General features: G+C 47.2%; 1 long non-coding RNA gene across 1 annotated transcript; it reads right to left on the bottom strand.

The window, feature by feature from the left end:
* Window positions 1–6,965: 6,965 nt before the first annotated feature.
* On the bottom strand, window positions 6,966–9,235 carry LOC119087337. Its single transcript, XR_005090744.1, has 2 exons — window positions 8,842–9,235; window positions 6,966–7,211 (listed from the first exon to the last, which is right to left on the bottom strand). It is a non-coding gene; the product is annotated as an uncharacterized LOC119087337 (long non-coding RNA).
* Between the last annotated feature and the right edge of the window lie 2,497 nt (window positions 9,236–11,732).

Here is an 11,732-nt window from a genome sequence, read left to right as displayed (position 1 = left end):
GGAAGCCTCCTGAGCTGCTTTCTAGTTCTCCACAACCTGGCAAGAATGAAGCCAGGGAGACAAACATTTGAGAGTGATGTGTAGCTTAAAGAATGTTTACCCAACCCAGGTAAGAATCATTTGCCAATAAAGGGAACCCCCCAGCCCGTCCCCACCGCCATGTCACCCTGAAGAAGGTCAAGTGGCCTTACGCACTCACTAATTCCCTGCATTCCTGATTAAGAGGCACAGGGGTGGGCAAAGTCACTGCTGTCACAGCAGCTGGTGGCCAGGAGATTAGGACCAGAGGCCACCAGGGATAATTCAAACACTCCAGTCCTCCATTTAAAGGCTGAGAAACAGAGCCTTAAGACGTCGTCCCTTCTGGATACAATTTTAAAAATGAGGCTGTCAGGTAGATTAAAGCCTAGTGCCATTTAAGACGTGGGATTTCCACAGCATGTTCTGGTCCGTCACACCTGTCTCACTAGCCTGGTGGGCCTTCTCTTCCAAAGGCAGACCCCCTGCTCCAGAGCAGCCTCTGATTGCCAGAGACTCCTGGGCCTGCAGCCCACCTTCTCGGCCACAACTTTCCTCATGTGTGAAGTATGGGTCAGAGCTTGGGAGCTGGTCCCTGGTTCTTCCCTGACCACCTCCTGGAGAACGCTGAGCAGGTAAGAAAAATAGTGTGACCCCCATTTTTACAATTTTGCAGCTGAGGCTCACTGAGGAGAAGAATCTTGGAGTTTCTGAGTGAGTCTGAATGCCGTAACTCTTCAATTCCTCCATACATGTTCATACTCCAGACAAAATGTGCGCCTGTCAAAGGTTCACCGTGGGAAAGGGCCATGGGTCCTGAATTGACAGCCCAGGGACATGTGCCGATCCCTTGCCCCCACCCCCACTCCCCACCCATAATGCTCAGGTGCTCTCTGGCAGTGTTTTGAAAGGCTGCTTTATTGATGCGGTGTAAATACGGGTCCCACAGCACTTAGACAAGATACCACCAGCAGACAGAAATGAGCTTGAAGGGCAAGGATGCACATCTCTCCTAGGCACTGCAGCAAAGATCCAGCTGACAGAGTCCACCGTGAAAGGCCTGAGCTGAGAAGAACCCTCACGGGACATGTCAACCACAGTGTCATCGGTGTGAAAGATGAGAGGCCCTGTTCCAGCCATCAGTCACCTGTACCCCTGACACGGCTCCTACTCTTCTGTGGCCTCAGGTTGCTTGCATCCCTGCCTCTACCCGTTGGCATCCTTCTGGCCCTTCAAGGCCAAGCAAAGCTGGCCTTCTACTCATCTACAGCGCAGGCACTATGTGCGAGGAGTAGGCGTGTAGGCCCAGCCTTTTGATGGCCTCGGGCGTGGAAATGTGCACCTTGTGTACCAAAAGAACCGAGGTGAGGCCTGCTGTGAGGCATCAAGTTTGATGCTTCCATAACAGCAACTATGCTAGAAAATTCTTCAGTGATCATCACGTGCTTAGATGAGGTCGTCTTTTAGATGAGGAACCTGAGGCTGTCTTTCAGGAAACTCTAAGGACTGAGAGGAAGCAAAGATCTGTGACAGGCTCCATTAGCGCCCCCCTTGGGGACATATTCATCTGTAATGATGTTAAATGGCAAAGGACATGCTTTTCAGGGTGAGATGTGTTTGTCTTTAAAGAAGATAATAGAATATGGTTTCTTCCTTACTAGTCTCCAGCTGCTAACAAATTTCTACCCGAATCTCAGATAGTCTTGGTTAGAATGCATTTTTAATTTCACTCTAGCTTTTTTTTTTTTAAATCTCTCCTCCCCAGATGTAAGCCTGAACCACCCGTCAGAATCATCGCTGTCTTTGAGAGTTCTACTTTCCCAAGGGAAAGACAGACAAGAAAATGCACGTCGCCTCCCGCAGCAAATCCCTCTTGTCTTGTAGAGCCTCAGAAAGGCGAATCAGCTGTCGTCATCAGGTCTTTGTCGTCTGGCAAAGTGTGAAAGTGGTGAAGCCCAAAGACAGACCAGAACACCTGTGGCCATTATGAAAGCCAAAGCCACCTCCCAGGCCTGCGTGCTTTTCCCTCTGAACACTCAGCACCTGCCGGCTGAGGCTGAAAACCAGCTACGAGGCCTCTCATGGGCTCCGAGCGGTTGACTGAGGAATTAGGAGGATTTTGTAATAAGCCCATCCATTCTGCTGCATTCGAGTGTCTTCTGACTCCATGCAGCCCAGGAGAGCTGCACTTTAACCCTGTGTGCGTGTCTGGGAGGGGGGCAAAGCCAGAGACCCAGACCCCAGACAGGGATCGGGCTCCAAAGCTGTCACTTGCCAGCTGATATGGACCTTGTCCAATCACAGAAGCCCCCTGGGTCTCAGCTACCACATCTCTACAGGTTCTCATCAGGACCACTGAAGACCAGGTTTTTTTAGTTTTTTTTTTTTTTTTTTTAATTTTTAATTATGTGTCTGTTGTGGGTATGTGCACACAAATTCAGTACCCAGACCAGATGAGCGCATCTGATCCCCACAGAGCTGGAGGGAGAAGTATCTGTCAGCTGCCCAGCACAGGTGTGCTCTGTAAGAGCATCAGGCACCCCAGCTGCTGAGCCATCTCTCCAGCCCAGACAACAAGTGTTTCGGCCACAAGCTCAACGTCAACTGCTTATGTTATGACCAATTGGGAGAAAAGGAAAAGCAAGACTTGGTGATGACACCACTCATATAGATTGTCTCTGTTTTGTGGAGATTGAAGTTCCCCATTCCTCCTAACCTTGGCTCTTCAACTTACAGTGATTCCCAGAGAGACATCACAGTGCCCTCGTAAGAGGAGCTTAATCAGGACCCAAGCGGATTTAAGCCGGGAACAGGCCTGCACTGGGTGCAAGCTCCTACCTCGTGGACACGTAGGGTCATCCTAGAACAGCCTGTGTGCCTGTGCCGTCCATGCGGGACTTCATGACTACTCCTCCTGCATCTCAGACACGTGGTGTTATTGGCACCTCTTGGAAGGTGGCCTCACATCTTAAGTTATTCCCTGCTCCCTTTAGCAGCTACAGAGTTGGCTCCCCAGTGAGTAGCACTTACTGCTCTTACAGAGGACCCACATCAGACATCTCACAGCCACCTCTAATTCCAGTTCTAGGGTATCTGACGCCCCCTTCTGGCCTCCTTGGGTACTTGCATGCACATGGTGCACACACACTAGGCACACACCTACACATAACATAAAAAAGAAGTAAATCTTTTAAAAATTGTTTTCTTGGCTTACACAATCATCACTTATAAAAACTAATGTAAAATGCTGCTGCTGAAATGTTGAGTCAGTAAATATATAACATTACAAAGTCAGATTCTAACTATGTAAAAGCTGTATACACATAAAGAAAGACTGATGAAAATCGTTGTAGTGGTTTTTTGTGGGGGGAATAGATAATAGAGTTTTCTGCTTTTCTACATTTTTCTGAGAACTTGAGAGGGCTCATACTGAAAGATTCCAATTTGAAAGATTTTAATGATCCAATGGAAAAATCCACTTATGTATATTGGTGAAAATTGCATTTGACAATGTTATAAAAGTCAATAAAGATATTATCAAGAAGTTGAAAAATAGATTATAAAGATAATAATAACAACACATATAAGGATAATAATAAAAATTAAGATGTGTTCATAAAGATTCCAAGCCTGAGCCATTCAAGAGTGCATTACAGTGAAAATATATTAACAAAAGTTTTCTTACACAATAAAGACACCTCACAACCTACTTCATGATTTAATAACACAACACAGGGCCTGGAGGGAGCGCTCATCAGTTAAGAGCACTGGCTGCTCTGACCCAGGTTTGGTCCCAACAACCGTCTGTAACTCTAGTTCCAGGGGCTCTGACGCCCCCTTCTGGCCTTTGAAGGCACTGCATGCATGTGATGCACAGACATACAGACAAAACACATAAAATCAAAATACATCTTGAAGAATGTGTTAATGATTTAAAATATTGCAGATGTCACTAGTAAGTGTATATTATATAAAAAAATGCATTTCCATCCCCCTACCCCCGAGATAGACTCTCACTCTGTAGGCCAGGCCAGCTGGAACTCTGTGTAGCCTCAGCTAGATTTAAACTCACACCAGTTTTCAGGCCCAGCCTCCCAGTACGGGCATTACAGATGTAAGCCACCACAGTTAGCTTGGACATAAACGCATGTTCTACAGTGGCACTGCCCCAAAGTAAGTTCCAAGGGAAGGTTGTCTCTAAGAAGTCGTGACCGTCACCTGAGAAAAGGGTCAATGGTCAGATGCACCCGGTAAACTCTAAAAAGCACTCAATCGGCCCATCCTTGTAACTTTGTGGAGTCTCAGATAAATGACTTGTCATGGTCAGTCTCTAAGAGTGGTGTGCAATTTGTAGCCTCTGCTTGAAGCATTTAGCAGAAAAACCTTCACCCCATGAAGGAGACTTGTGTAGGGTGCCCAGAGTCACAGGCATGCAGAGACGTTCCCCATGTTTTCGATTTTCCATGTCACGGCTGTGAAGCCAAGAGTGTGTCTGTCTGTTGTAACAAGGGGTATGTGATGACTTTGAAGCACGTGCACAGAGCCCGGTAAACCGTTTCAACCAGTCACGTTTCACAGAACCCAAGCCCAGCTCCCACCCCTGGGCTGTGTCTCGTCCTGAGCCTTTCCCTTGCGGGAACCGAGGCACCAAAAGACCAGAAAGGACTTTTGAGCTTCATGGAAAGTTCTAGGCTTGGCTCTCCTTTATAAGGTGGCTTAGGAATGACATGAAACCCTGTAACTCCCCCTTGTACCCCCCACTCCCATACGCACACCCTTTGCTGGCATGCGAAGCGTGCTCAGGAAGGGGGGGGGGATCCCAAGCCACAAAAACCACATTCCTTTTCAGGGCTGTCTGTGTACACACCTTGGACCTTTGACTCCATCTCCCCGGGAGCAAGGATTTGGAGGCCTTGTGTGTGTGTGGGGGGCTGTTGCTGTGGGGGGAGGGGAGCTGTTGCTGTGTGTGTGTGGGGGGGGCTGTTGCTGTGGGGGAGGGGAGCTGTTGCTGTGGGGGGAGGGGAGCTGTTGCTGTGTGTGTGGGTGGGGGGCTGTTGCTGGGGGGGAGGGAGCTGTTGCTGTGTGCGTGGGTGGGGGGGTGTTGCTGTGGGGGGGGCTGTTGCTGTGGGGGGAGGGGAGCTGTTGCTGTGGGGGGGGAGGGGGTTGTTGCTGTGGGGGGGGGCTGTAATGGCTCTTACACATTCCCACTCTGTGAGTTTCCCATTCTGGGAGCTCGTTCAGCTCTTGCCCTTTGGGGACTCTGTTTCTTTATCTCCAAAATTGGGCTGGTGAGCCCCAAGTCTGGGCTAACCTCATAGAACATAGGACAAAATGGTCCCCCTTATCCCTGGGATAACCAGCCTTTGCCATCTCACCAAACATAGCGTCCGTTCATCCTAAAAACCCACAACAAGACGAATGGGATTAAAAAAAATTCAGAAAGCTAAAGTTCACATGAAGAGTTCTTATAAAAAATAAGGGGGCTGGCGAGATGGCTCAGCAGTTAAGAGCGCTGGCTGTTCTTCCAGAGGACCCAGGTTCAATTCCCAGCACCCACATGGCCCCTCACAACTGTCTGTAACTCCAGTTCCAGGGTACTTAAAACACCAAAGTACATAAAATAAATAAATTGTTTAAAAATTATAAAATAAATAAATAATAAAAAATAAGCCAGGCTTAATGCTCAAGCCTATAATCACAGCTACTGGCGAGGCTGGGGCAGAATGATTGCAAGTTCAAAGTCAGCCTGAGCAACTTAGTGAGACCCTGTTTCAAAATAAAACATACAGAAAGGACTGGGTATATAGCTCAGTGATAGAGTGTTTGCACAGTGTATATGAGACCTCCGTTTCAACCCCTCTTATCATGAAAGTAAATAAATAATAAGCCATTACAACAACTGGCAAAAGTCAAGAATGTATCTTCAGAAGAAACAATACAAAAGGCTAATACAGGTATTCTGGGGCAAATTTTTGGGACTGAACCCAACCTTGTGCATGTTAGGGGAGTACTCCATTGCTGAGCCACACTCCCACACCCTCAGCCCTGTGCTTTTATGTCTATGCTCATTTTGAGGGTTATTAGACTCTCTCTAGATGGTGTTATCTAACATTAATGGTAAAGCTTGACTTTTCTGTGTCATATTCTGAGACAGGTACTCAGGCTTATGAAAATACCAGATGTCGATGGCAAAGAACTCCTGCCTATAGGAATGTGGTCCAAACCATGGCTTCCTCACCATGCAATGATGTGCTACTAAAATAGATGTGGTAGTTCAGAATGCAGAGCAATTGGAACTCATACGCTGGAGATAAAAGGTAAATTAGGAGAGCCAGTTATTGGAGATCATTGGCTTTTACTGCCAAACCTAAACATACGCATTGACTGCAACTTAGCAATTGTATTCCTAAGCACGTGGTTAACATAACATGTGCATTCACCAAAAGACACTGAAGAAATGTTCACACCAGCTAAAATGGCCCAAATCTGGAAAAGAGCCCACATGTCTATCAACAGCAGAATCAATAAAGAAATTGTGATGTATTTATACAGAGGTTTGCCATATATGGCAACAAGAGTAAATACGTTATTATATATAAATAAGTTGCTATATGTAACCTGAATGAATTTCATTCATCTACTGCCGAATGAAAGGATAAACACAAAAGGAGGGCCCAGCCAGAGGTGCGAGCTCAGAGAGCCCGATGAGCTGAAGTCAACCCTGGAACCCACTGAAAGGTGGAAACAGAGAACGGACACCACAAAAATTGCCTTTTGTCCTCCACATGCATGCCATGGCTAGTACACACACACACACACACACACACACACACACACGCACACACGCACGCATGCACGCACGCACGCACGCACGCACGCACACATGCACGCGTGTACTCACATAGGCACAATACTAATAAAATAAACTTTAAAACCCACAACTGTTGTACAGTCCACTGTATAATGTTCCAATAACAGGAAAAAAACCCTAGAAATTAGAAGTTATGCCTGGATTACTTTGAGGGGAGGAAATTCCATAAGTAGGAGCCGTCCAAAGCAGGTTCTGAGGCACTTGAAACGGTCCTCTCTCCATTGGCGCTGGCTGTGAAAGTCGGGCCAGTGTGCCACCATGCTGGGGGCTGTGCTTACTCAGCCTGGCACATTGCCGCTTCTGCACTGCTTCAGCCAAAGGTCTGTAAAAATGACACAGGAGAAGCATTTAAAAGGCGTGGGAAGACAAGCTGTCAGGTTACAGAATTAGGTTGACGTAGATACAGAGAGAATGGACAGAATGCCCGCAGCTCTTCCTGTAAGGGAGCCTCACAAGCACATGCACCACATCTCTATACATGATATACTTCTGTATAACATCCAGATGCATAATGCCTCCTGTATAACATCTTTAGGGTAATCTATAAGTCACGGTAAAAGTGACCGACTCAGAGAACGGGAGAGACAGGGAGAATTTTTACTTGATTTTTTTTTTTTTTTTGTATCTCATGAGATCTTAACTGTGTATATATGCTCTCAACTTGATGCATAAACAAATAAATCAGATTAGAAAACAATTTATTTTGTGAGAATAAAGTAGTGGTGATGTTAATATAAAATGCTGGCCATGGAAACCTCCAGGCGATGAGATCATGGTTGCGTTTCATTTCCTGTTTTGTAAACCATCTGTATTTCTGCTGTCTTCTATTGTGATTTTTCTTTTCAGGGCTTGGGACCCAGGGTATTTTTTTTTTTTTTTTTTTTTTTTTAGAAAACAACCCCTCTATGGCTGAGGTACACCCCCAGCCAACACACTATTCCTTTGAGAATAAGAAAAGTCATAGTTTGTTTGCAATTTCAGTTTTAAAAAAAAATCAATGGTATGGAGGTGAAATTTGCACAGTGTAAAATGAGGGAATCTAAAGAGAACGTTGAGCTCGTCTTACAAGGATATGTACACTTTGGTTGTCACTCATCAGGACACGGCTCAACCCCCCAGAAAGCCCCCCCATACCCCTTTGCAATCAAGCCTTCCTTGCTAACCAGGCAGCAGCCAGTCACCCGAGTTTTGGTACCCCAGCTTAATTTTGCCAGCTTTAGAAACTCCCAGAAATGGAAACTATGAGGTATGTATTCATTTATTTATGCATCAAATCAAATGAGGTTAAGACCTCATGAGATATGAAAGGCTTTTCACCCAAAACAATGTTTTTGAAATTCATGTTTTCATATCAATGATTCATCATATATACGTATACACACACACATATAGTGTATGTGTGTTACGAATGGGGATTAAGGTCTCTGCCGAGAGAGACAGCATCACAGCCCTGCGCAGCCTCAGGAGCCGGGCGGGTTCCCTGGCAGCGCGAGGACCCGCGCTTCCCCCTCCGCTTTCCCCTCCGCTGGCGGCAGCGCCTGTCTCAGGTGAGAGCCACCCTGCTCGCTGCCATTGTTCTGCGAGTGACAGCCTCCCGGGCAAAAGCAGAGCTGTCAACCTGAGGGCTGTCAACTGCACACAAGAATTCCTTTCTTTGTCAGGCTGGGTGGTCTCGGTGGCTGCAGCGGCAACCTGCACAAAAGGTTTGGGAGAGCATCGTGCTCCTGCAGGAAAACACGCCGCCGCCACCCAGGTCTCTGAGAGAACCTTTATGTGAGATCGGGATGAGCCCTTGTGCCCTTCCCTGGACCAGGACCAAATCCCCAGCGCAGCCTGGGTGAGGGCCCTCCCCTCCCCCACCTCAGCACCTGGATGCTGCCTGGCATTGATTTCTACCAGATCCTTGGTGATGGACAGTTGGAAGTCTCCTAGAGGTACCTGGCCTCACTCACCATCTTGGTCTCCAAGAAGGGAAGGGGGTCAGACGGAGATTGTCATTGCCCAGGTCAAATAGCCCCCTGATTCTGTCCAGGATAAGAAGCCACGTGCAGACGTTTTCCTCCTTGATGTGTGTTTGTACTACTCCCGGTCTGCTTTTGTTAGATGATGGCTCCCAAGCACAGTGTAAAGTACAATTTAATTTATAACTTTGCAGCCACTAGGAATGTGTTCCCTTGCTGGGTCTCGTTTTGTTTAGTTTGGTGCCCTCTACTGGCTACGGGTGACAACAGCCGTTGCACCTACCACCAGGACCTTGAATATGCACGGTTATTTCTGAGGCCGAAGAACAAGCCTGTGGGTAATTTCATCCCCATTTTATAGGTGAAGAAACTGAGTCGTGGAGAAGACATAACCTGCCCAACTGTCTGAGCTTGGTTGAAGCTCAGCAACGGATGGAATTCCATGTCCCCTGTCTCTTAGTGTCTGTAGCACTTTCTCTTTAAGTGCCTATAAATGCCTCAACTGCCCTTAGTCATCCCCGGGGAGACGGCTGCTGTGACAGAGATGTGTTCAGGACACAAGGCCAGCCCAGCCTGTGCTCGCTGCTCAGGGCTCTGGGGCACTGCCCAAGAAAGCCACAAGGTCCCCTAGGAAGCATCTTTTCTGGGCCACTTTCAACCAGAGTGAAAAGAAGGAGGTGGTGTGTTCCCATCCAGGGGGACGGGACTACATCCAGGTGCCCTCTGCTCCGGGCTGTAGGAGGCAAGTGTTCACCAGAAATAACCAGAGAAAAGAAGATATATTCCTTCCTCCCGGGGAGCTCACATCATCCCTACTGGAATCAGCAGATGTTGTGCCAGTAAGCCTTGGGGTCAATGGGCGAATGAATGAATGGGTGAATTAATGAATGGCTCAACTGCTGAGCAGTGCAGGTCAGGGGTCGGGAGATGGTTTATGACAGGGAACTTGCCCTTGATGTAAGTGAAGGGTCTATTTCTGTTAGCTCGAGCAGTCTTAAGCCTGAGCTCCACGTGCTGGGCTAGGTGAGCAGGGCTGAGAGGACCACGGAGGAGATGCTGGGAAGGGACAACAAGACAGCACACGTTTCTTACCTGTGGTGTCAACCACTGGAGACTGAAGGTTTCACACATAACCCTGCGTTTTTCGCTCCCCTTTAACAAAGTGCAGGCCGTGGCCTCAGTGGGCCTGCTCCAGCCTGTCACTGCTGCCTGCCGCCTCCTTATTGTCCCCTTAAACTGAAGATGACTGGCAGGTACCATTTCACCTTGAGCATGTGCTATTTTTCTTTTCATGAAACAAAAACAATAGCCGGCCTGGTGGCATACACCTGTAATCCCAGCTGCTCGGGAGGGTGGGACAGGAGGGTAGCAAGTTCAAAGCCAGTCTAAGCAACCTCGCAAGACCTTGCCTCAAAGGGAAATGTCCTAAAAGGGGTCTGAGTGGGAGTAGGGATGTAGTTTGGTGGAGATGCCCCATCCAGCACACCCAAGGCCTTGGGTTCTGGTTCCACCACTGCAAACACGAAGAATCAACAAACCTAAAGCCATTTTTCTTACCAGGTATTCATCAGAGAGAACTCAAGAGACAGGAGCCATGTAATTTAAGAAAGAGAAGACATTTCATGAAAAATTAAAGGGGGAGATGGCCCAGCCAGTTAGAAATGCATGGTATGCAAGCCTGGATACCTGAATTTGAACCCTAGAACCTATGGTGGAAAACCAAGTCCCCAAACTCAAGAGACAGGAGCTGTGTTAGATTTTCTGTCACTGTGTCAGAAGCACCTGGTACAAACAATGTAAGGGGCTTGGAATTACTTCTTTGGCCCCCAGTGTCAAAAGTTGCAGTCCATCCCAGTACCACATAAACTTCCAAAGGCACACTCCTGGTGACCTGCTTCCTCCAGCTAGGCCCTGCCTATAAAGTTCCCTCCTGCTGGGGTCAAAGTGTTGAATACATCCACCTGTCTGAGACATTTCAGACTCAACAGCAAGCACTTAGGGAAGCTGGGCATTTATCTTTCAATTATTTGGAAGTTTTTCACTTCCTCAAACTTGTGTTTTATCTTTGTTTTCCTTTTTATGTATCCCAGACTGGCCTCAAGCTTAACATATAACCAAGAATAGCCTCGAACTTCAGATCCTCCTACATCAACTTCCCAAGAATCAGGGACATGTACCACCATGTCTGGTTTGTGTGATGCTAGGAATCAAACCTAGGGCTTTGAGCATCTGTGGCAAGCATGCTACAAACAGCCACATGCCCAGCCCCTCCCTTTACAGTTTTTATTTATTTTGAACTGGGCACGATGACTAACACTCTAATCCCAGCACTTGGGAGGCTGAAGTGGGAGGATTGCCCTGAGTTCCAGGAGAGCCTGGGTGACAGTAAGACCCTGTATGTTATGGAATGACTAAATCAGTTAACATCCATATGACCTGCATGCTTCTTCATGGTCAGAACACTAGACATCTACTATATACCCAGTGGGATTGCTGTATGACAGCATGATGTTGTAGTTGTTACAGCTTTATTTATTTTTATCTTCTTATTACTATTAGTGTGAGTGTGTGTGTGTGTGTGTGTGTGTATGTGTGTGTGTGTTCATGCATGCACATGTGGAAGTCAGAGGACAACTTTGGGGACTTGGTTTTCCACCATAGGTTCTAGGGTTCAAACTCAGGTATCCAGGCTTGCATACCATGCGTTTCTAACTGGCTGGGCCATCTCCCCATTTAATTTTTCACGAAATGTCCTCTCTTTCTTAAATTACATGGCTCCTGTCTCTTGAGTTTTCTTGACAGAAAATCTGCCAGCCTGAGCCCAGCTCAGTGCAGAGGAGTCAAGTGGCGTCTTGGAGGTCTTCTTGTTCATTCGGATCGGA

This window comes from Peromyscus leucopus, chromosome 2, assembly GCF_004664715.2.
Source record: "Peromyscus leucopus breed LL Stock chromosome 2, UCI_PerLeu_2.1, whole genome shotgun sequence".
Classification (NCBI taxonomy): Eukaryota; Metazoa; Chordata; class Mammalia; order Rodentia; family Cricetidae; genus Peromyscus; species Peromyscus leucopus.
This window is presented reverse-complemented; position numbering and strand designations above follow the sequence as displayed.